Source organism: Dipodomys spectabilis, unplaced genomic scaffold (assembly GCF_019054845.1).
Source record: "Dipodomys spectabilis isolate Male_0828 unplaced genomic scaffold, ASM1905484v1 ptg000096l, whole genome shotgun sequence".
Lineage (NCBI taxonomy): Eukaryota > Metazoa > Chordata > Mammalia > Rodentia > Heteromyidae > Dipodomys > Dipodomys spectabilis.
In genome coordinates, this window is record NW_024870773.1 from 3567456 (window position 1) to 3588117 (window position 20662).

Genomic DNA, 20662 nt, shown 5'->3' on the forward strand with positions numbered 1-20662 from the left:
TCCCTTCCATGTCCCATGTCCATGCTCCTTCCTTTCTTCTTTCTTTTCCTTCCTTCCTTCCTTCCTTCCTTCCTTCCTTCCTTCCTTCCTTCCTTCCTTCCTTCCTTCCTTCCTTTCTTTTTTCTTTCTTTTCTCTCTCTTTCCCTCTCATTCTGTCTCCTTCCTTTTCCTCCTTCTTTCCTTCTCCTCCCTTCCTTTTTCTCCTTCTTTCCTTCCTTTCTCTTTCTTTCTTTCTTCCTTCCTTCCTTTCTTTCTCTCTCCCTCTCATTCTGTCCCATTCCTTCCTTCTTTCCTTCTTTTCCCTCCCTCCCTCTCCTTCCCTCCTTCCTTCCTTCCTTTCTTTCTTTCTTTCTTTCTTTCTTTCTTTCTTTCTTTCTTTCTTTCTTTCTTTCTTTCTTTCTTTCTTTCTTTCTTTCTTTCTTTCTTTCTTTCTTTCTTTCTTTCTCTATTTCCCTCTCATTCTTCCCCCTCCTTCCTTCTTTCCTTCCTTCCTTTTCTCTCTCTTTCCTTGTTTCTTTCTTTCTCTTTCTGTCTGTTTATTTTCTAGGTTGGCCTTGAATTTACTACATAGCCCACACAACCTCAGCCTCCCAAGTAGATGGATGACAGACCTGTGCCCTCAAAACTAGCCTGCTTCTTTAATCTTGACTTAACATTTTTTATGTTTAGATTTCTCTTGGAAATCTTTATTGCTAAAGCTATATCTGCATAACTCTAGATATTATCCTAAATGTAGAAAGTGAGATATGGCATATGCCAGAAGTAGATATTTTTGTTTATGAAAACATTAATGGAACTCTTTTTATCACATAAAATATTTTAGATCTCAAATGTTCACCTAGGAGAAAATGGACAAAAGGTTGAATAGTTTATTCATATACTGTATCCTATAATTCATAAATAAAAAGGAATCATTTAAGCAATGTATTCATCAACATGATAAATCTCATATATTAAGCAAAAAAGATATGTCAGAAGCACATATACATTGTTATTCCTATTAAAATGTAAAGAAAAAAGTTTAAATGTAAAATTTAAATGACACTGTTTAGGAAGCATTATAAGCCTCTAATGCAAAGATAGATGTGCTTAGCTTGAAGCATAATTCTTAGCAGGTTTATCAACTAGCAGCTTAGTCTGTTATTCAGAAATATTCAACAAATACTAAATATTTAAGAAACATGAGTAGTATAAAACAGACTAAGTTTTTTTCTTTTTGGGGGAGGGGGTCCGGTTGAGAGCCTGAACTCTGGGCTCTTCAGCTCAAGGCTAGCGCTCTACCACTTGAGCCACAGGGCCACTTGCGGCTTTTTTTTTCTTTTTCTGCTTATGTGGTGCTGAGGAATCAAAGCCAGGGCCTCATGCATGCAAGGCAAGTGCTCTACCACTGAGCCGCCTTCCCAGCTCAAAACAGACTAAGTTTGATAAGCATAATTAACTCCAAAGGAAATGGAGATAAGGGAAGGAACAGAATATACCACTCAGTTTTAAAAATTAATATCTCCAGACAGATATAAGGAATAGTATGGATAAATAGGCCACTTTTGAAAACAAAATGTTTTTTCCTAGCTTACATAATAGTACAAGGGGGTTGTTTTATTGTGATAATTCTGTAGATGGGAATAGTGAACTTTGGACAAATTCAACCCTTCTATTATAGTCCCATAATGCCCCTTATTGGTAAGATTATTAAAACATTTAAGTATAGGATCATATTGTCTGTAAACAGGGATAAATTGTCTTCTTTCTTTCCTCTCTGAATTATTTTTTATTTCCTTCTCTTGCTTTATTGCTCTGGCTAAGAATTTCACAACTATGTGGAATAAGAGTTGGAAAAGTGACCATCATTGCTTCCTATTTACCATGATGTTGACCATAAATTTTTCCTATATACCTTTTATTATGGTGAGGTCTGCTCCTTCCATTGCTAGTTTCTTCAGAATTTTCACTATGAAAAGATGTTGAATTTTGCCAAAGGCCTTTCCTGCATTGAGATAATCATGTGATTTTTATACTTGAGTCTATTTATATGATGTCTTATGTTTATTGATTTACTTATGATGAGTGTATTGAGCCATCCTTGCATCCCTGGGATAAAACCAACTTGATTACAGGGATATTCTTTTTAGTATATTATTGAATTTGGGGTGCCAGTATTTTATTGAGATTTTTTTTCATCTATCTTTGTCAAAGAAATTGGTCTATAATTTTCTTGGTTGTTATATCCTTATTGTGTTTTAGTATTAGGGTGTTTGAAAACGTTACCTTCTTTCTGTTCCTTGGAATAGATTGTAGAGGAGTAGCATTGGGTCTTCTTCAAAGGTTTGATAGAATTTGGACACAGATCCATCCAGTCCTAGGCTCTTCTTTGTTTTGGAATCTCTTTATAACTGTTGTGACTTCATTTCTTTATATAGATTGGCTTGACTGGTTTATATCTTCTTGATTCAATTTTGTGGGTCAAATGTATCTAGAAATGTATCTATTTCTGCTAGATGTTCCAGTTCATTAGAATACAGGCTTTCAACATATTCCCTAATGATCTTCTGGATTTCCTGGGTATTGCTGTAATATCCTCCTTTTTTTTTCTAATTTTATTAGTTTGGGTCTTTCTTTTGGTCTATTGGGCTAACAGGTTATCAATGTCATTTATCTTTTCAAAGAACCAACTCCCAGATATTTCCTAAAAATTTTAAAAGGAATATTTACAGAGTAAGAGAAGTTTTCAAAATTAAAAGTTATCTGACAGAATAATAAATTTAGTAAAAGAAAATGAAAAATAAAGGGTAGACATGGCCAAACATTTATCTACAAAATAAAGTCTAGTAGCTAACTAAAAATGTAAACACAGGAAGAAAGAAAATAGGATATTAAAATAGGTAAAAAGGAAGATAGTTACTAAGGGGGAACATGCTATTTTTATTAAAATATAATTTATTATTATTAAGGTGCTGTACAGAGCAGTTACCATTTCACACATAATCAGTGTTTTTAAGGTCACACATAATCAGTTTCCTTAAGGTGAATTGCTGAAGGAAAACTTGAATATAGAGCTGGGAAGGTGGCTCAGTGGTAGAGTGCTTGCCTTGCATGCATGAAGCCTGGGTTCGATTCCTCAGCACCACATAAATAGAAAAAACCAGAAGTGGAGCTGTGGCTCAAGTGGTAGAGTGCCAGTCTTGAGCAAAAGAAGCTCAGGGAGTGCTGGGAATGTGGCTCAGTGGTAGAGTGCTTGCCTAGCATGCATGAAGCCCCGAGTTCGATTCCTTAGTACCACCTAAGCAGAAAAAGCTGGAAGTGGTGCTGTGGCTCAAGTGATAGAATGCTAGCCTTGAGAAAAAGAAGCTTAACGACAGTGCCCAGGCCCTGAGTTCAAATCCCAGGATTGGCAAAAAAAAAAAAAAAAGGAGCAGCTCAGGAACAGTGCCCAGGCCCTGAATTCAAGCCCCAGGACTGGAAAAACAACAACAAAACAAAACAACCTTGAGTACATAGATTGTAAAGATTCACTTTATAGCCAACAACAGCAGCAACAAAAACCAAAAATGACTACAACTCTTTCTCTCCCTCCTTCCTTCCTTCCTTCGTTCCTTCCTTCCTTCGTTCCTTCCTTTTCCTTCCTTCCTTCCTTCCTTCCTTCCTTCCTTCCTTCCTTCCTTCCTTCCTTCCTTCCTTCCTTCCTTCCTTCCTTTCTTTCCTTTATTCTTTTCTTTCTTTCTTTCCTTTATTCTTTTCTTTCTTTCTTTCCTTTATTCTTTTCTTTCTTTCCTTTATTCTTTTCTTTCTTTCCTTTTTTTTTTGGGTGCCTGTCTAAGTACTTGAACTCAGGGACTGGATGCTGTCCTTTACCTTTTATACACAAGGCTAGCACTCCACCACTTTTGGCTTTTTGGAAGATAAGACTTTCCTGCCCAGGCTGGCTTTGAACTATGATCCTCATATCCCAGCCTCCTGAATAGCTAGGATGATAGGCATGAGCCACCAGCACCTGTCATATTCTGTGCTCTTTAATTTAACAACTGAAGCACCAAAGGTCAAACTGTAGTTACCTAGTTATAGAAAAAATCCACTGGACATTTTTGTGAAGATTTTTCTTTAAGTTTACCATTGAAGGTATTTTCCACATTAGGAATTGGGAAAGTAAATTTTTCCAATGATGATCACAAACTGTGACAAAATACCCTGAGATTTGACCTCCATTGTGGTGCTGTTTAGTATGTTTCATGAGCTGTGAGTCTGGTCACAGACTAATAACTGTTTCTCAAAAAAATGTGAGCTATTTGTAAATGGGAGTGGAAAGCCATTGCTTTCAAGCTCAATGATCAAACACATTTTTGGAGGAACTGGCGGTGGGGCAGGTGTTCAGTATTAAGAACTAGCGCTGTAAAGAAGGCAGCAACCCAACCTGGCAAAGCTCTGCAGTAAATTCTTTGTTCTTAAGAAGCAAAACCCACTGCTGCAGAAAGTCAACTCAAATTTGTGCTGCACGAATAATAAGATGTTGAAAAATAACAGGAGCCATGTAAAGAATGTGTAATTGCAAATACTTTCATGCTTTCTGCCAACCTTTATAAGATCTATGTTTCTCTACTCAAATATCATCGCATTTTTAGTTTTATTACTTTCTGTGAATGTCACTGAACAGAAATTTTCTGAATGCAGTTTCTTTCCATGAATGAGTTCTTAAAATAATTTTATGAAGAAAAAAGGCACTTTAAATATATCTGGCTTTTTTAAGAAATAAAAAGTGTTGTAATTCATGTCAATTTTAATCATATAATTGATATTAATTTATCACAGCCAATTCCTTATGCATTAGATACGAGCCAGGATTGCCATTATAGAGTTAGTCCCGTGAGTGTGTAGTACAGTCAGTCATAGGTTTAGAAAGCAAATTCAAACATTCTGTCTTCTAAATCAGTAATGTATCTGTAAGAGCGTTTGACCTTGTAACCTTAAACTTAAGCTTTTTACTTGTTCAGAAAATAATGTTTGATTTTGATTTTTGATCTTGGTGGAAATAAAAACTGCAAAGTAATTTAAAAAGCAGTGCTATAAGGATCCTCTAACAAACAAACGATTAGAGAAATCTGAGCTTGACTCCTGGGAAGGAAAGGGAAGGGAGGGTGGGGAGGGAAGAGTATGCTTCAGAAGGAAGAGTAGTGGAGGAGGGGAGAAAAGAGGGGAGGGGGAGGGGGAGAGAGTGGAGGGAAAAGAAAAGGGAAGGAGGGGAGGGGAAGGGAGGGGAGGGGAGGGACTTTTGAGGTTAGAATACATGCTGGGGACAATGTTAGGCTGTAATGTTGGGCCCTGCGTGTGGACAAGGCCAGCTTCCTGAGCACAGGTGTGGCAGACACAGCTGAGCAAACAGGGCAGCAGTTGAGATCACTCTCAGTAACTTCAGCTGCCCAGTGAGCCATGCTGCTCCGTCCCACAGCCAGAGAATCAAGGCATGTGGAGGGCTTAGTTTCATCCTGAGGATACCGCTATAAACTCACTTTATGGGTTTCAGTTTGGCCATGCTTAGGTTGTGTAACATTTTGGCAAAAAAAAAAAAAACACCTAATGTCGTTTAGAAAAATATCCACCTAAAACTTCTTTAGAATGTAATCCTGCTTGGGTTCTGTTGTCTGAGGTTTGCTATCAATTTTGGTTACCAAATACTGTTCTAAGTAATCTTCTCAAATATCCTCCAGTTCTAGAATCCTAAAAGAGGAAAGTAAAAAAAAAAAAAAACAAAAAAGAAACAAGAAACTACACTATAAATTTTTTTTGCATGCCAGCTTTCCAAGCGGGCACATAAATGTTTAAAACCAAACATCTTGAAGATGTTAAAAAGTCTATCCTCTACAATTAATAGACATTTATAATAATGTAGTGTGTGTGTGTGTGTGTGTGTGTGCTGGTATTGGGTCTGGGAGCTGTCCTTTAGCTGTTATTTTTTCTCAAGGCTGCACTGTACCTCTTGAGCTATAACTTCTTTCCCACTTTCTGTGGGTAAATTGGAGATGAGTATCACTTTTCTGCCCAGGCTGATTTCAAGCTGAGATCCTGAGAGATCTCAGCTTCCTGAGTAACAAGGACTATACTAAGGTGTGAACAGCGGGTGCCCAGCAATTGTGTATTTTTTAAAAGCTATTTTCTAAGCATAGCTGGAGAAGCTACTAGCTAACTGTCCTTGTCTGTGGCTTTCACCTGGACTCCCATCCCCCAAGCCCTGCTGTCCTCAACACCTGCAGTGAAAGGGCCCCATCTAGAAGTGTAGAACTGAAGAGAGGAATAATCCAGAAGCCAGAGAGTTATGACTAAATGTATACCTTATTCTAACCAAGTACCACATGTGCAAAATTTTACACTGATCATTTGCCATTTTTGAAGTCATTTAACTGCTTATTATTGTTGTTGTTATTATTATTAGTGGTGGTGGTGGTGTGTGTGTATGTGTGTGACAGTACTGGGGTTTGGGGCTTGAACTCATGGCTTTGCACTCTCTCTTGGCTATTTTGCTCCTACCACTTGAGCCACACCTCCATTTTCATTTTTCCCCCTGGTATTTAGGCATGGACTTGGGGCCTGAGCACTAGCCTTTAGCTCTTTCACTCAAGCCTAACACTCTACCGCTTGATCTGCAGCTCTACTTCTGGCTTTTTGCAGGTTAACTGGAGATAAGAGTCTTAAGGACTTTTCGGCCCAGCCTGGCTTTCCACCATGATCTCCAAGTAGCTAGGATTACAGGTGTGAGCCAACAGCACCTGGCATCCACTTGTATTATTTTGCTGATAAATTGAGCTGGAGTCTTTTGGACTTTTCTGCTCAGCATGGCTTTGAACTCATTTATTTCAGTCTCCCAGGTAGCTAGATTTACTGGTAGGAGGCACTATTGCTCAGATTTTAACTGTTCATTTTTGAAAGCATAGTTGGTTAATTTAGTTAAATTAAGCATTGTATCTCTCTCAGCTGCAAACACCCACCTCACACTGAACTTTGTCTCAATGGAAATTGTGCCATGTTAAGATGTACCGCCTCGGCTACCTGTCCACCCTAAGTAGCCAGCTTTATCTTTCTAGCTGTTCCAATACCCCCATCTGATTACTCCACTGTCTGAACCCTCATATCCATGTACCCTCTTTTTGTCCATTGTACCTGCCCACGTCTCAGCCCAGAATGGAGGCTCCAATCCATCTTGTCCAGAACTATAGTTTAGGGATTGAATGTTGCTGGGAAAAAAATGCATCTAAGTGCAGTTTACCATTACTGCCATCTCAGGTGGATAATGAACTACGTTTCTCTAGGGTTCTTGCTTCCCTAGTCTCTTCAAACCCATTCTTGTCCCTTCTCTGTACAGGATTCCAGTTTGGGGTTTATTAGGAATGTGGTACCCAAAGTGTAGGAATATCTTTGTTTTCCCATCTATAAGTCTATCTGAATCTGCACGTTCATCTTCTATTTCAACATTTTAAGAGAGTTGTTTTGTTGTTCTACACCTTTCACCCTATCTTTTATAAGAAATGATGATCAGAAATAACTACTATTCTTTTTGTTTGTTTGTTTTGATGCCAGTCCTGGGGCTTGAACTCTGGGCCTGGGTGCTGTCCCTGACCTTTTTTTGCTCAAGGCTAACACTCTACCACTTGAGCCAAAGCACCATTTCCAGTTTTGTCTGAATAGTTATTGGAGATAAGAATCTCACAGACTTTCTGCCTGGCTGTCTTTGAACCTTGATCCTCAGATCTCAGCCTCCTCAGTAGCTAGGATTACAGAAGTGAGTCACCAGTGCTGGACCAAAACTGCCTGTCATTCTCAGTGTCATGCCTTTTCAGTTTCTTTTAGAGTTTCCCTCTTTATTTTCAGCTTTCAGCAATTATGGTGGGAGTGTTTCTGTGTATCTGCTTCAGTAAGTTACTCTGCTCATGGTTCAGTTTTCTAAATCTGTGGGAATGCCGATTGATTAAAATTTGGAAAAGTTTAGATCACTCATATTTCAAAAATGATCTCCAATTTTTTTCTCCTTTCATTCCATATACTTCTTCATCTTGTTGGTTTTAATTTTTTTTTGGGGGGGGGGTCTGGTCGTGGGGCCTGAACTCTGGGCCTGGGCACTGTCCTTCAGCTCTTCAGCTCAAGGCTAGCACTCTACCACCTGAGCCACAGCGCCGCTTCCGGCTTTTTTTTCTGCTTATGTGGTGCTGAGGAATGGAACCCAGGGCCTCATGCATGCAAGGCAAGCACTCTACCACTGAGCCACTTTCCCAGCCCTGTTGGTTTTAATTTTTATATGTGTCTTTGTGTGTGCATATGTGTGTGTTTGGAAATCGCATTTTTAAAAATCATATATGACATATATTAATATGAAATATATTAATGCACATATTACTCATACACATACTAAGTGGGGGTAACCATCTTTCCTTAATGAAGCAGCTGAAGAAAGAGGTAATCAGTTTAATGAACTAAAAATTGAATTTGTTGGGAGCAGAATTACAATTTAAACCATTCACCAATACCTCAGAAATCACCTTTGCATTTTCAGCTCACCCTCAATTAGCTGAGTACCTCTGAAGCTTACAACAATTTTTTTTTTAAACTTTCATCATAAGTTGACCGGGTAGGGAGATGGTTGTACTTTTGGTTAGATTCATGTTACCTCTGCCTACAAGTCGTTTGTAGGTAAATCGAGACAAGTCGTTCCTCTAGCTAGTGTGAGGGCCAAATACAGCAAGATTCCTGGGCCTCAAAATTACAAAATTGCAAGTTCTGCAAACCATGGGGATACAGGGTGCTAGACTAGGAGAATACAGCCATCATCCAGGGACTCAGATTGGAAAAGGATTGGTAGGGTCATAGAGTGAGGGCGCCGTGACACCCATCAGTGAGCCTTCACTGTGGGAGAGACGAGTACAGGGCAGAATTGCAGTGCTAGAAAGCCAGGACACAATGAAACTGAAGACTTTACACAGTGAGTCAGGAGGACTGGTGACCATCTTCCAGCCGCGCCTTTGGGTTTTTATATAAATTCAAATTTGATATACAAGGTTCATAAAAAAGTGACAGATTTTCTAGTCTTCTATTTACTTCTCTTCCCAACAGTCTTTGCCTTTGCCAAGACCCACGTGTACAATACCATCTTCTTCTGTCCTGTCTATTGTGCCTGACTGCTAGTAGTATGCTGGACTAAGCTAGAGGTGAAATCTTTCCATATTCCTGGTCTTAGAGAAAAAGCTTTCCGTCTTTTTCTATCAAGTGCGGTGTGAGCTGTTAAGTTTTCATAGCTTTTATTCCCAAATTTTGAGGTTGTTTTCCTTTGCATCTAGTTTGCTGAGCTTTCTTTTTATCATGAAAAGATGTTGGATTTTGTCCATTGCTTTTTCTGTATCCATTGAAGCGGTCATGGAATGTTTAACCTTCATTTTGTTTATGGGACGTATTATCCAGCTTCATTCTCATATGGTGAAGCATCCTAAATTCCAGGAATAATCTCACCTTGTTCTGTTATACGACTCTTTTAATATGCTGTTGACTTAGGTGGAAATTTTTTTCCAACAGCAATCATTAAAAAGATTGTTTTTTAGAGTTCTTGTTCTTTTAAATTTTTGTCTTCAGTGTTAGAGGTATGCTGGTCTTATATAAGAAATTTGAGAATGCTAGTTACCTCTACTTTTTTTTTTTTTTTTTTGCTAGTCTTACGGCTTGAACTCAGGGCCTGGACACTGTCCCTGAACTTCTTTTGCTTAAGGCTAGCAGTCTACCACTTGAGCCACAACACCACTTCTGGCTTTTCTGTGTATGTGGTACTGAGGAATGGAACCCAGGGCTTCATGCATGCTAAGCAAGCACTCTACCACTAGGCCACATTCCCTACCTCTACTTCTTTGGAAGAGGTTTTGAGGAGCTGATATTAACGCTTCTTACAATGTTTGGTAGAATTCACCAGTGGAGCCATTTAGATCTGGATTTTTCTTCCTTGGGAGGGTTTTTAATATTGCTTTGCTCTCCTTGGTCATTCATTACGGGTGTCATTAAATCATGATATACTTCTTTATCTCCAGTACTTGGGATGTTGAGGGGATAATGAGTTTGTGGCCAGCAAAAGATTGTCTCATTACAATTATGTAATTCTAGTACTTTCTCTTTCACCTGTAGTATTCTCTTACAGTTCTTCTTATTTCTATAAAATTGATTCTAATACTCTCTCTTTTGTTACTGATTTTAGTTATTCAAATCTTACCTGTCCCTCTTCCTTCTATGTAGGTGAAACTCTTTCCATTAATAATTTTTGAATAGCTAAGTCTTGGTTTCATTGCTTTTCTATATTGCCTTTCTTTCTTTCTCTCTCTCTCTTTCTTTCTTTCTTTCTTATTTTCTTTTTCTCTTTTTCTCTCTCGTTCTCCCTTTCTCTTTCTTTCTCTCTTTCTTTCCCTTTCTTCCTTTCTTTTCTTTCCCTCCCCTCTCTCTTTCTTTCAGTCTTTCTTTCTCTCTCCTTCCTTCCTCCCTCCCTCCCTCCCTTCCTTCCTTCCTTCCTTCCTTCCTTCCTTCCTCTCTCTCTTTCTCTCTTTCCTTCCTTCCTTCCTTCCATTTCTTTTTTCTTTTCTTTCTTTCTTTCTCTCTTTCTCTCTGTTTCTTTCTTTCTTTCTCTCTGTTTCTTTCTTTCTTTCTCTCTCTCTTTCTTTCTTTCTTTCTTTCTCAGGCCTGGGTACTGCCCTTTATCTTCTCAAGGCTAGCTCTGTACCCCTTGAACCACAGCTCTACTTCCAGCCTTTTGGTGGGTAATTTATTAAAGATAAGAGTCTCACAGACTTTCCTGCCTGGGCTGGTTTTAAATTGAGGTCCTCAGATATCATCTTCCTGAGTAGCTAGGATTACAGGCATGAACTGTATTGTCTTTCTATTTCCCTTGTGATTTTTCATTGATTGTTTACAAATATGTTGCTTAATTTCCATCCATTTCTGAATTTTTGTTATCCTTCTACCATAGATTTATAGCTTCATTCCACAGTGATTGGGAAAAATCTATCTAAAAATATTTTTTACAAAAATTTAAGACTTGCTTTGTGGCTTAACCGATGGTCCAGCCTTGAAAATGTCCAATACACACTTGGGAAAATATGTATTATTCTGATGTTGGATCGAGTGGCTTTGTGTATGCCTATGAAGTCTCATTGGTCTGTAGTGCTGTTCAGGTCTTCTGTTTCCTCGTTTGTCTTTGCTCTGGTTGTTCTAGTCCTGACTAACCATGGCGTATTTGTTTCCCGTTGTTACTATAGTGATCTGTATTCTTTCAGTTCCATCAGTGTTGGTTTTATATAATTTGGAGCTGTTATATTACTATGTTATATTTGCCTTGAGGTATCTGAGTGTTTGTTAGTCCCCTTGTGGCTTTCATGAGCCAGCATTTTGTACAGCTTCTGCAATCTGGCTTTTGGATGGCTACCATGTCCTGCAGAACTCTGATTGGAGTGAGGCAATGGTCAGTCTCTCGGGCATCTCTGAAACGACTTCTACTCTGCTCTTTCCAGCTCCTTGGGAATTGAGCTACTACCTCTGGTTGTGAGATGCTCATCCAGAAGAAGGATGAGATAAATGAATGTAACATCATCAGGACAATTCCTAGTGGCTTGGCTTTTTCCATAGTTCAGCATTTGCTTGTTTGCTTTGCATTCATTTCCAGCACTCTGAGAGAGTGGTTTTGGTTATCCTATGGTTATTTCATGGGAGAATTGGGGTCTGCAGCATCTCAATCATCATCCTAGTAACATCCATGCTTTCTGGTGAAAAGTCAGCTGTTGATCCTCATGAGGCTCCCTGCTATGGGTCATTTCCTCTTGGATTTTTTTTTTAATGTCCTGGACTTAAACTCAGGGCCTAGGAATGGTCTGTAGTTTCTTTTTGGTAAAGACTAACACTCTACCACTTGAGCCACAGCTCGATTTCTGGCTTTTTTGGTAATTTACTGGAGTATTTTTTTTTTTTTTGTCAGTCATGGGGCTTGAACTCTGGCTTGGGCGTTGTCCCTCAGCTCTTCAGCTCAAGGTGAGCGCTCTACCACTTGAGCTACAGTGCCACTTCTGGTTTTCTAGTGGTTTATTGGAGATAGGAGTCTCACGGTCTTTCTTGCCCAGGCTGGCTTTGAACCGCTATCCTCAGATCTCAGTCTCCTGAGTAGCCAGGATGACAGGCATGAGCCACTGGCGCCCGGCAAGAGAGAGATAAGAGTCTTGTGGAGCCGGTGTGGTGGCTCACGCCTGTCATCCTAGCCACTCAAGTGGCTGATATTTGAGAAGGTCAGTTCCCAGCCAGCCTGGACAGGAAAGTCCATGACACTCTTTTCTCCAATTAACCGCCAGAAAACCAGAAATGGCAGTGGGACTCAAAATGTTAGAGCTCTAGCCTTTAGTGGAAAAAGCTCAGGGACAATGCCCAGGCCCTGAGTTCAAGCCCCATGACCAACAAAAAAAGTAAAAGAGTTTCATGGACTTTCCTGACTGGGCTGGCTGGGAACTGTGATCCTCAGATCTCAGTTTCCTGAGTAGCTAGGATTACAGGTGTGAGCCACCTGTGTCCAACTCCCTCTGGGAAATTTTAAGGTTCTCTGTCTTTCAGCAGTTTGCTTATGAGTTTAAGTATGGTGTTCTTCAATATTATCCTATGGTAGAATTTGTTAAGATGCTTGGCTAGGTAGATTAAAGTTTTTCATCAAACAGAGGGTACAATTTTTTTTCAAATATTTCTTCTCCCCATTTCTCTCCTCTTTTCTATTTGTATATGAAAGTATACTTAATGCTTCCCACAGTCTGTGAGGCCATGCTCTTTTATTTAAAAAAAGATTCCTTTTCTTTTGACATTTCTTTTGACTGAATAACCTAAATTGACCTGTCTTCAAACTCACTGCATCCCTCTTCTGCCTATTCAGTTATGCTATCCAGCTCCCTAATGGCTTTTCCATCTCAGCGATCATTCTTTCAAATGCACTCAAGAAATTCAACTCCAAAATTTCTATCTAATTCTTTGGAAAATAAATTCAAGTCCCTTTATAGCTACTCTTTCCTCCTGAGACATTGTTGTCAAAATTTAATGTAAAGATACTGATATCCGTTAGTTTCTTGAACCTATTTATAATCGCTCATTTAAAATCTTTGCCTGAGAAGTTTGACCCTGTACAGACTTCCTTGGGGACAGATTCTATTTACTGTCCTTCCTCCCACCCCCTGGAAAAGTCTACCTTGAATAATACTCATCTCTTTATGTATATATTTGTCTCTCCCTTTTACTCTTACTGACAATAATATTTCAAATGATAAAAGGTGAAATCTCTATAAATCAGATTTCTTCCTAGGGTTTGTGTCATTGCTTTGTTGTTTGTCACTGTTTGTTTTAACTTCTTGGAGTATTTCTGAACATTCTTCATTATGTACTGCCCTTGACGTCTCTATTCAGCTACCTCACTGATTAGAAAGTGAATTAACAGCTTTTGTTTTGTTTTGTTTTTATCAATTGCCTTGTCCGGCTATATCTCCTGCACTTTGAAGAGAGGCACTCTCTTGTACTTTGTAGAACACATTCAACACTATGACAGTTTGAAACTCTGCCTTAGATTCCACTTCTGCTTGCTTGTATGGAGCCCTCCTAAGATAGACATGAGAAATTGAGACCACACACACTTCTGCACATGTGTGTACAGATTAAGATTCCCAGTAATATGCTGGAGTTATGCAAGGCTATCTGTTGCTATCTCTTATCTTTTTTTTTTTTTTTTTTTGCTAGCCTTTTGTTTGTGGCAGTGGGCATTGCCACCCTAAGCAGCTACCATACAGTTCAAACGGTGACCAATGTCTCTAAATGGCATTTTGAGAAAGATTCATATCCATCTGTCCTACCTGTGGATGCTATGCTATGCTGTAGATTTTCTCTGACAGCATATTAGTAAAGTTTATGTTTTCAAGGTTAGAGTGAAGAGTTGGGTAATAGGCATAGTGAAAATGCCACACAACTGTTCTTGATGAGGCTCAGACATTTTTTGAAGACATTCTTGTTACAAGCCGTCCATTAAATTTGAGAATTCTTAAAAAATGAAAAAAGAAAAAGAAAAGTTGAATTTGTTGACTTTTGCCAGGTTCTTGCTATTTTGGAGGATCTTACATTTGAAGGCCTTACTCTAACCTTTGAAATATGTTCCTTTTGTGTTTATTCTTAAATGAAATGCATGTAATTGAGTTAATTATGTAGAAGATGTTTCCATTCATATGAAGTGGCAACAAATTTTGGTAATTACCAGAATAGGTGATTCGTCATCTAGATTACACATTAAAATAAGTTTGTAAAATATTGTAATTCAAGAGTTCACTCCTATTCAAATAAATGTGTATGATTGAAATTGTGATCTGGTCATTCATGTTTGTAAAATCCCCCAGAGGGAATGAGCATAATATGAAACCAGTTGTAAGAACCACTAATGTAGATCTTAGTTTTTAAATCCACAACATAAAATATACTGAATTATGTTTCTAATGCCTTCTAATTTAACAAATGACTAAATGTGTGGATAAAAGTGTCTTTGATAATATAAATAAACACAAAATTATTATCTAATAACAGACAACTGTCTTTTTGTCATTCTAATTTAGGTTTTAAACTAGCACTAAATATATACTAAGCTGTTGCTGAGTTATGTATTTTGAACTAGCTTTTTAAAGTGAATGATAAATGGAATCAAATTTCAAATGGCTATTTATCAGAATGACAATGATTGCTAACAAATGCATTCTTATTTAAAAAAATAAGAACCATTCCAACAGCTATTACCATATTCCAAAATCACCTTGCTGTAATATTATATAGTCTGGCTTAATATAAATTTTTCCATGTCTTTCCATTTCCTTATGAATGGTACAATATCATTCTTTCTGATGGATGAGTAGAATTCTTGATCCATTTGCCTACTGAGGGGCATCTGGGTTGATTCCATATCTTGGCTATGGTAAATAATGCTGCAATGAACATGGTAGTCCTGATATCTTTAGTGTAACCTTGTTTGTGGTCTATTGGATGGATGAATGTCCAGGGGTGGAACTGCTGGATCATAAGGAAGATCTATATTTAGGCTTTTGAGGACCCTCCATACTGCTTTCCAGAGTGGTGGAATACCAGTGGTATAGTCGAGTTCTCTTTGGGCTACATCCCCACTAGCATTTGTATTGTTAATTCTGTTGATAATGGCCCGGCTAACTGAGATGGAATCTCAATGTTGTTTTGATTTGCATTTTTTTTTTGGTCGGTCATGGGGCTTGAACTCTGGGCTTGGGTGCTATCACTTTGCTCTTCAGCTCAATGCGAGCGTTCTACCACTTGAGCCACAGCGCCACTTCTGGTTTTCGAGTAATTTGTTGGAGATAAGAGTCTCACGGACTTTCCTGCCTGGGCTGGCTTTGAACTGCGATCCTCAGATCTCAGTCTCCTGAGTAGCTAGGATTACAGGAGAGAGCCACTGGCGTCCTGCTTGATTTGCATTTCTTTTATGGCCAGAGATATTGAACATTTCTTTATGTGTCAATTGGCCATACTTATTTCTTCTTTGGAGAAGTCTCGAGTTATTAATTGGGCTGTTGCTTCTTTGATGGTTTATTTGGGGGGGGTGTTAATTTTTTTGAGCTCTAAGTATATCTTAGATATGAAGCCCTTGTCTAATGCATACCTGGTTAAAAAAAAAAAATCTCTCATTCTGTGGGCTTTCTATCTTGTTAGCTATGTCCTTTGCCATGCAGAAATTCTTCAGTTTGATTCAATCTCATTTACCCAGTTTTTCTTTGATTTATTGGATCTTTACTTTCTCAACCCATGCCTAGAAGCCCTAGTGTTTCCCCTACCCCTTCCTGTAATATTTTCATGGGGTCTGTCCTTATATTGAGGTCTTTGATCCATTTTGAATTGATTCTGGTGCAGGGCGAGACATAAGGATCTAGCTTCAGTTTTCTGCATGTGGACAGCCAATTTTGCCAGCACCGTTTGTTGAAGAGGCTGTCTGATACTGAAATCAAGAAAGCAACTCCATTTGTAATAGGTTCAAAAAATACCTAGGAATTAACCGAAGACCTGAAGGACCTCTATTGTGAAAAGTTCAAAAATCTAAAAAAGGAAATTGAAGTAGATTTAAAGAAATGGGAAAAAACCTTCCATGCTCCTGGATTACAAGTATTAACTTCATGAAAATGGCAATACTGTCCAAAGCAAATTATAAATTCAATGCGATACCCATCAAAATTCCAACAACATTTTTCAATGAAATAGAGAAAGCAATCCAAAAACTCATATGAAATAATAAAATACCCCAAATTTCAAAAAAACAATTCTTAACAGGAAGAACAGTGTTGGAGGAATATCAATACCAAACCTCAAACTCTATTACAAAGCCACAAGAACAGACCTGAGGAGTAATGGATTAGAATAGAAGACCCAGAAATGAATCCACAGACCTATAGCCACCTAATATTTGATAAGGAGCCAAAAACACAGGTTGGAAGAAAGCCTCTGGTTGTGTTTTAAGAGAAACTTAAATGAGGGAAGAGACCTATAAACACCATTTAAGATGGAAATTGGTTCAAGGCATGCAGCAGAGAAAATGAGGGGGATCAGGTATCTTCCTTCAAATATGAGGATATCATTCATGAAGATGAGGATATAATGTTGTTAATATAATGTTGTTTCACATTCCACATATTTATAGAAAAATAATGTATGATAAAATGTTTACCCAAGAAGTAAAGTTTGGAAAAACACTCTCTATAAATGGAAGACTTCCTAGTTTGGAGCATTAATATTTCATAATTACATTTTTTCCTGTCAAGAAGTATCATTTCAAGTGTTGTTCTTAACTTGATCCATATAACTTCCACTCAGAAGCACCTATATGAATCTAAACAGGAATTTGCAATGGTCATCTGAATCTGCAGATTGCCAAGCATAAACAGTGAAAAGTTATATACGTACATTTTATATATATATATCATATATATGAAATATATTCAAATGTGTGCACATGTAGTTTGTTTATAAGTTCCAGCTGCTTTATGGTAATATGAGTTTGATTTATTTTTGTTTAGCATCTTGTAGTTGTCATAAAGTTCTTTCAAATGCATCATTGGTTAAGAATGTCTAGTAATTAACTCTGTAAACCTCTGGATCCACAATGGAGCCTCTCAATACAGACCTTCTTATTAGAGAAGCACTGCATCTGGGGCAAAGTCTACAAGGCCTGGCTAAATGGAAAAGCCACAGTTTTCTGTGATATTTAAGCAAACCATCTTGAATTAGGTTAGGGAAGTAGAGCAAAATTAGAATCATTATGTTACAATTTTTTAGTTTTTTGAAAGCCAATTGGATAAAAATAAATACTCTGAGACAATGTATTCTTTTGCTATTGGCGCTAGAAGGATTGTATCACTTCTTCTATCTGAGACTGATTTATACTTCAGTTCTTAGAGGAAAAGGATACAATATTCTATTATTTGAAAATAACTACCTTTGAGAGTGTAAGGTAATTCTAATCTGTAATAATTTTTTGTAAGTTGTAGGACTTGTTAACTTCTGGGAACAGAACAAGGATCTTATTGTGACAGAGAAAACTCTGTTCTGTGATGTAGAGGTTGTATTCAGGATTTGGAAAGGATTTAATTTATTGAATATATATACTTGAAGGGTTAGATGTGCCTGCAGTTTTTGCTTTCTCTGACATACTGTTCTAATGTGCATGTAGGATTTAAAATTTAAATTTTTTATATGCAGTGTGGTTTTTTAACTCTTTTTCAAGTACTATGTCATGCATCCCATGGTCTCTACGTGGAGCAGAGCAGTGTTTTTATAGCTCTTCTGGTTCAGACTTTTTGTCTTAAGTCATGTTATGCTTGCCTTGTATGTACTTTAAAGTTGTATTATGTATATATCACCTCATCAGAACACTGCCAATTCTTTGTGCTGGAGGCAAAAGACAGAATTTCATACCCATTAATTTAATTGCTCTATGCCAAAGCACCCAGTTTTCTGTTTTATTCATTAGTCTCTAAATAACGTCTTAATGTTTTCCTATTACACAAATTTTCACCTAAGATTAGTATTTTGCTATTTTATATTTTTCACTTTATTTGTGTCCTGGACTTTGATTTTGCTTGATTAAAACTCAACACCTTTTCTTAATTATTCAACCATTTTGACTTCAATTTAATAGTATTATGAAAGTGTTTCATACTCCTTTTTCCAGAGATTGCATTTGTCAGTATGTATCAAAGGCAAGATAATTTTTCATCTTTTAAAATTATTAATCTCTTACGTTGTGAAAATTCTTCTGATTGTCTACAAACCAGATTGAATCTAATAAATATCATTTTAAGTGGGGGGGGGGAGGGGGGTATGATTGGGTGGGGGGGGGAGGGGGGAGGCTGGGAAGGGAGGTGAAGGGTAAACAAAGGAGGAGGCTGCAATGCTTGGTAAGAAATGTATGCATTATCCTGCCCATGTAATTGTAACCCCTCTGTACAGTATGTTCTCAAATAAAATTAAATTAAATTAAAAAAAATAAATAAATATCATTTTAAGAAATCACAGTCCTTCTAGTACCAAATCTCATAGATGGCATGCTCACCATGTAGAGTGAAAAGAATCTATAAAAAATATCAAGGAACCCTAGTTTAATATTTAACCTTTTGCTAACTATTTATAAACATTGAGCTTTTTGTCTATAAAATGAGGACCTCTTGCTTCCTTAGGGCAGTTTTGTGAGATTCAAATGGAATCATGGGAAATGGAAATCCTTTGTAAACTGCAAAAAATGTAAATTAGGCAATCATGATCATTATTACTATTATTATTATTAAGTTTCTCATTATAGATGGACATTTTCATGGTGCATAACCAATATTCTACCAGTGGTGAAATTGGCAGAGGCAAGCCTTTAAGACATGTGAGAAGGTGGAAAATGTGGTGAATTTGCCCAGTCGTTGAGCATTAGTGAAAGACGGTTTGGCAGAGTAATTATTTTTTCCATCCTCAAATATACTGTCTCCCTTTCCATAGAAACTATGTGAAAGCAAGACGTCATCTATTTAAAAGCTTTAACTCTGAAAAGAAAAAAAAAAGGAAAAAGAAAGAAGTCTCACCTTCAAAACAAATAAACTTTGGAGGGGTGGTTGGCTTTGGAGGCTAGCATTTCAGTGTCCCTTGACTGTAAATGTTACAAGACCTTGGTGAGTTGGGCCCATGATCTCACAGAGAGACTTTGGCTCCCTGGATCTCATACCATGTACCTTAGGAAGTTCTTGGACCAGAGATAGCTGTGATCACATTAGTCATTTTTCCCAGTGCAGGGCCCCAGGGCTGTGGTTTGCAGTCTCTAGTGATAAAGCGATGAGGATGGAGAAGCCGGTGGTTCTGTGAGGTAGTAAGCAATGCAGTCTTTTCTATCAAAGTATGTGGCCATCTTAACTACTTTCAGCTCCAAGTAGTTCTGGATTCTTCTTTATAAGCCCCATTTTCCCACAACTGTGGCCTGCCAAGATGTAAAGCCTGAACAACTGTTTCAGACTTCCCCAGATTTACTCACCAGGATGTAAATGTTATTCTCCTCTGAGCAGGTATCAGATTTTAGCCAATCACAAGCTGATTGTGAACCAGAGCCCAGCCAATCCCAGTGGAGGGAGAGAGTCAGCTTACTACCTGCCCAGGGTGCTTGTTCTATTTGAATGCTTGTCAGTACAAGACCCTCCTGCAGAAGTAAACTTTGCCTTGATAGTTCCTTTCAAATTGGTGTCCTTACTCCTATCTATATCTCAATATCCCAAGGCATTTCTAGCAAGATTGATTCCACTCTAGAGGAGGAAACCGATTTGAAATTTGGCCTTGATATTATCAATTCATGTCCATTTATATTCCATCCTGAAGAGCAAATATTCTTTCTTCTTTGTATTTGTGACTATGGTTATGTATTTTAAAGTTTTACTCTTCAATCTTTGTTTCTTTCATTCATATGTCAATAAGCATTCTTATTAAGATTTTTATTAGCATACATTAGTTGCACAAGGAAGATTCATCATGACATTTCAGTACATATATACAATATATCTTGATCAGCATCACCCCTTTTATCATTCCTTTATTTCTCTTTCCCCTTTATAAAACAATGTCAACAGGTTTTATTGTTCTATTTTCACCTTCTTTTGTTCACCTTCCCTCCTCCTACTGGTATCAATATGGTAGAGTACTTTGGTATCTAACAGGTCTGAATTCAAATCCTACTTTTGCCACTTCTCACCCTACTACTTTTTTTCAGTGCTAGGGCTTGAACTTGGGGCCTTTATACACTACTGAACCCCACAGTCCTTTTGCTTTTAGTACTTTTTCAGATAGTCGCTCATACTTTTTGGTTGGTCTGGCCTTGGACCATGATCCTCCTGTGTTTGCTTCCCAAGTGGATGGGATTACAGGCATATGTCAGTATTCCCATTCATCTTACTTTTCTTCATATTAATTACTCTGAGGTTTTTCTCCTCTCTTACATGAAAATAGTACTACTACGATGCCACTACTACCTCAAGAGTAATTTGGATACATTATGTTGACTATTTGAAGGTTAATAAATTCATATTTGTACTCTAGGGTTACTAATACATAGAAGGATTATAAA

The 20662-nt window shown here is 37.8% G+C and overlaps 1 protein-coding gene across 1 annotated transcript in view; it reads left to right on the forward strand.

The window, feature by feature from the left end:
• The window catches only part of Odad2 (outer dynein arm docking complex subunit 2), a 135690-nt gene that overhangs the window by 67537 nt on the left and 47491 nt on the right, over positions 1-20662 (forward strand). The gene's annotated exons all lie outside the window — the stretch shown is intronic.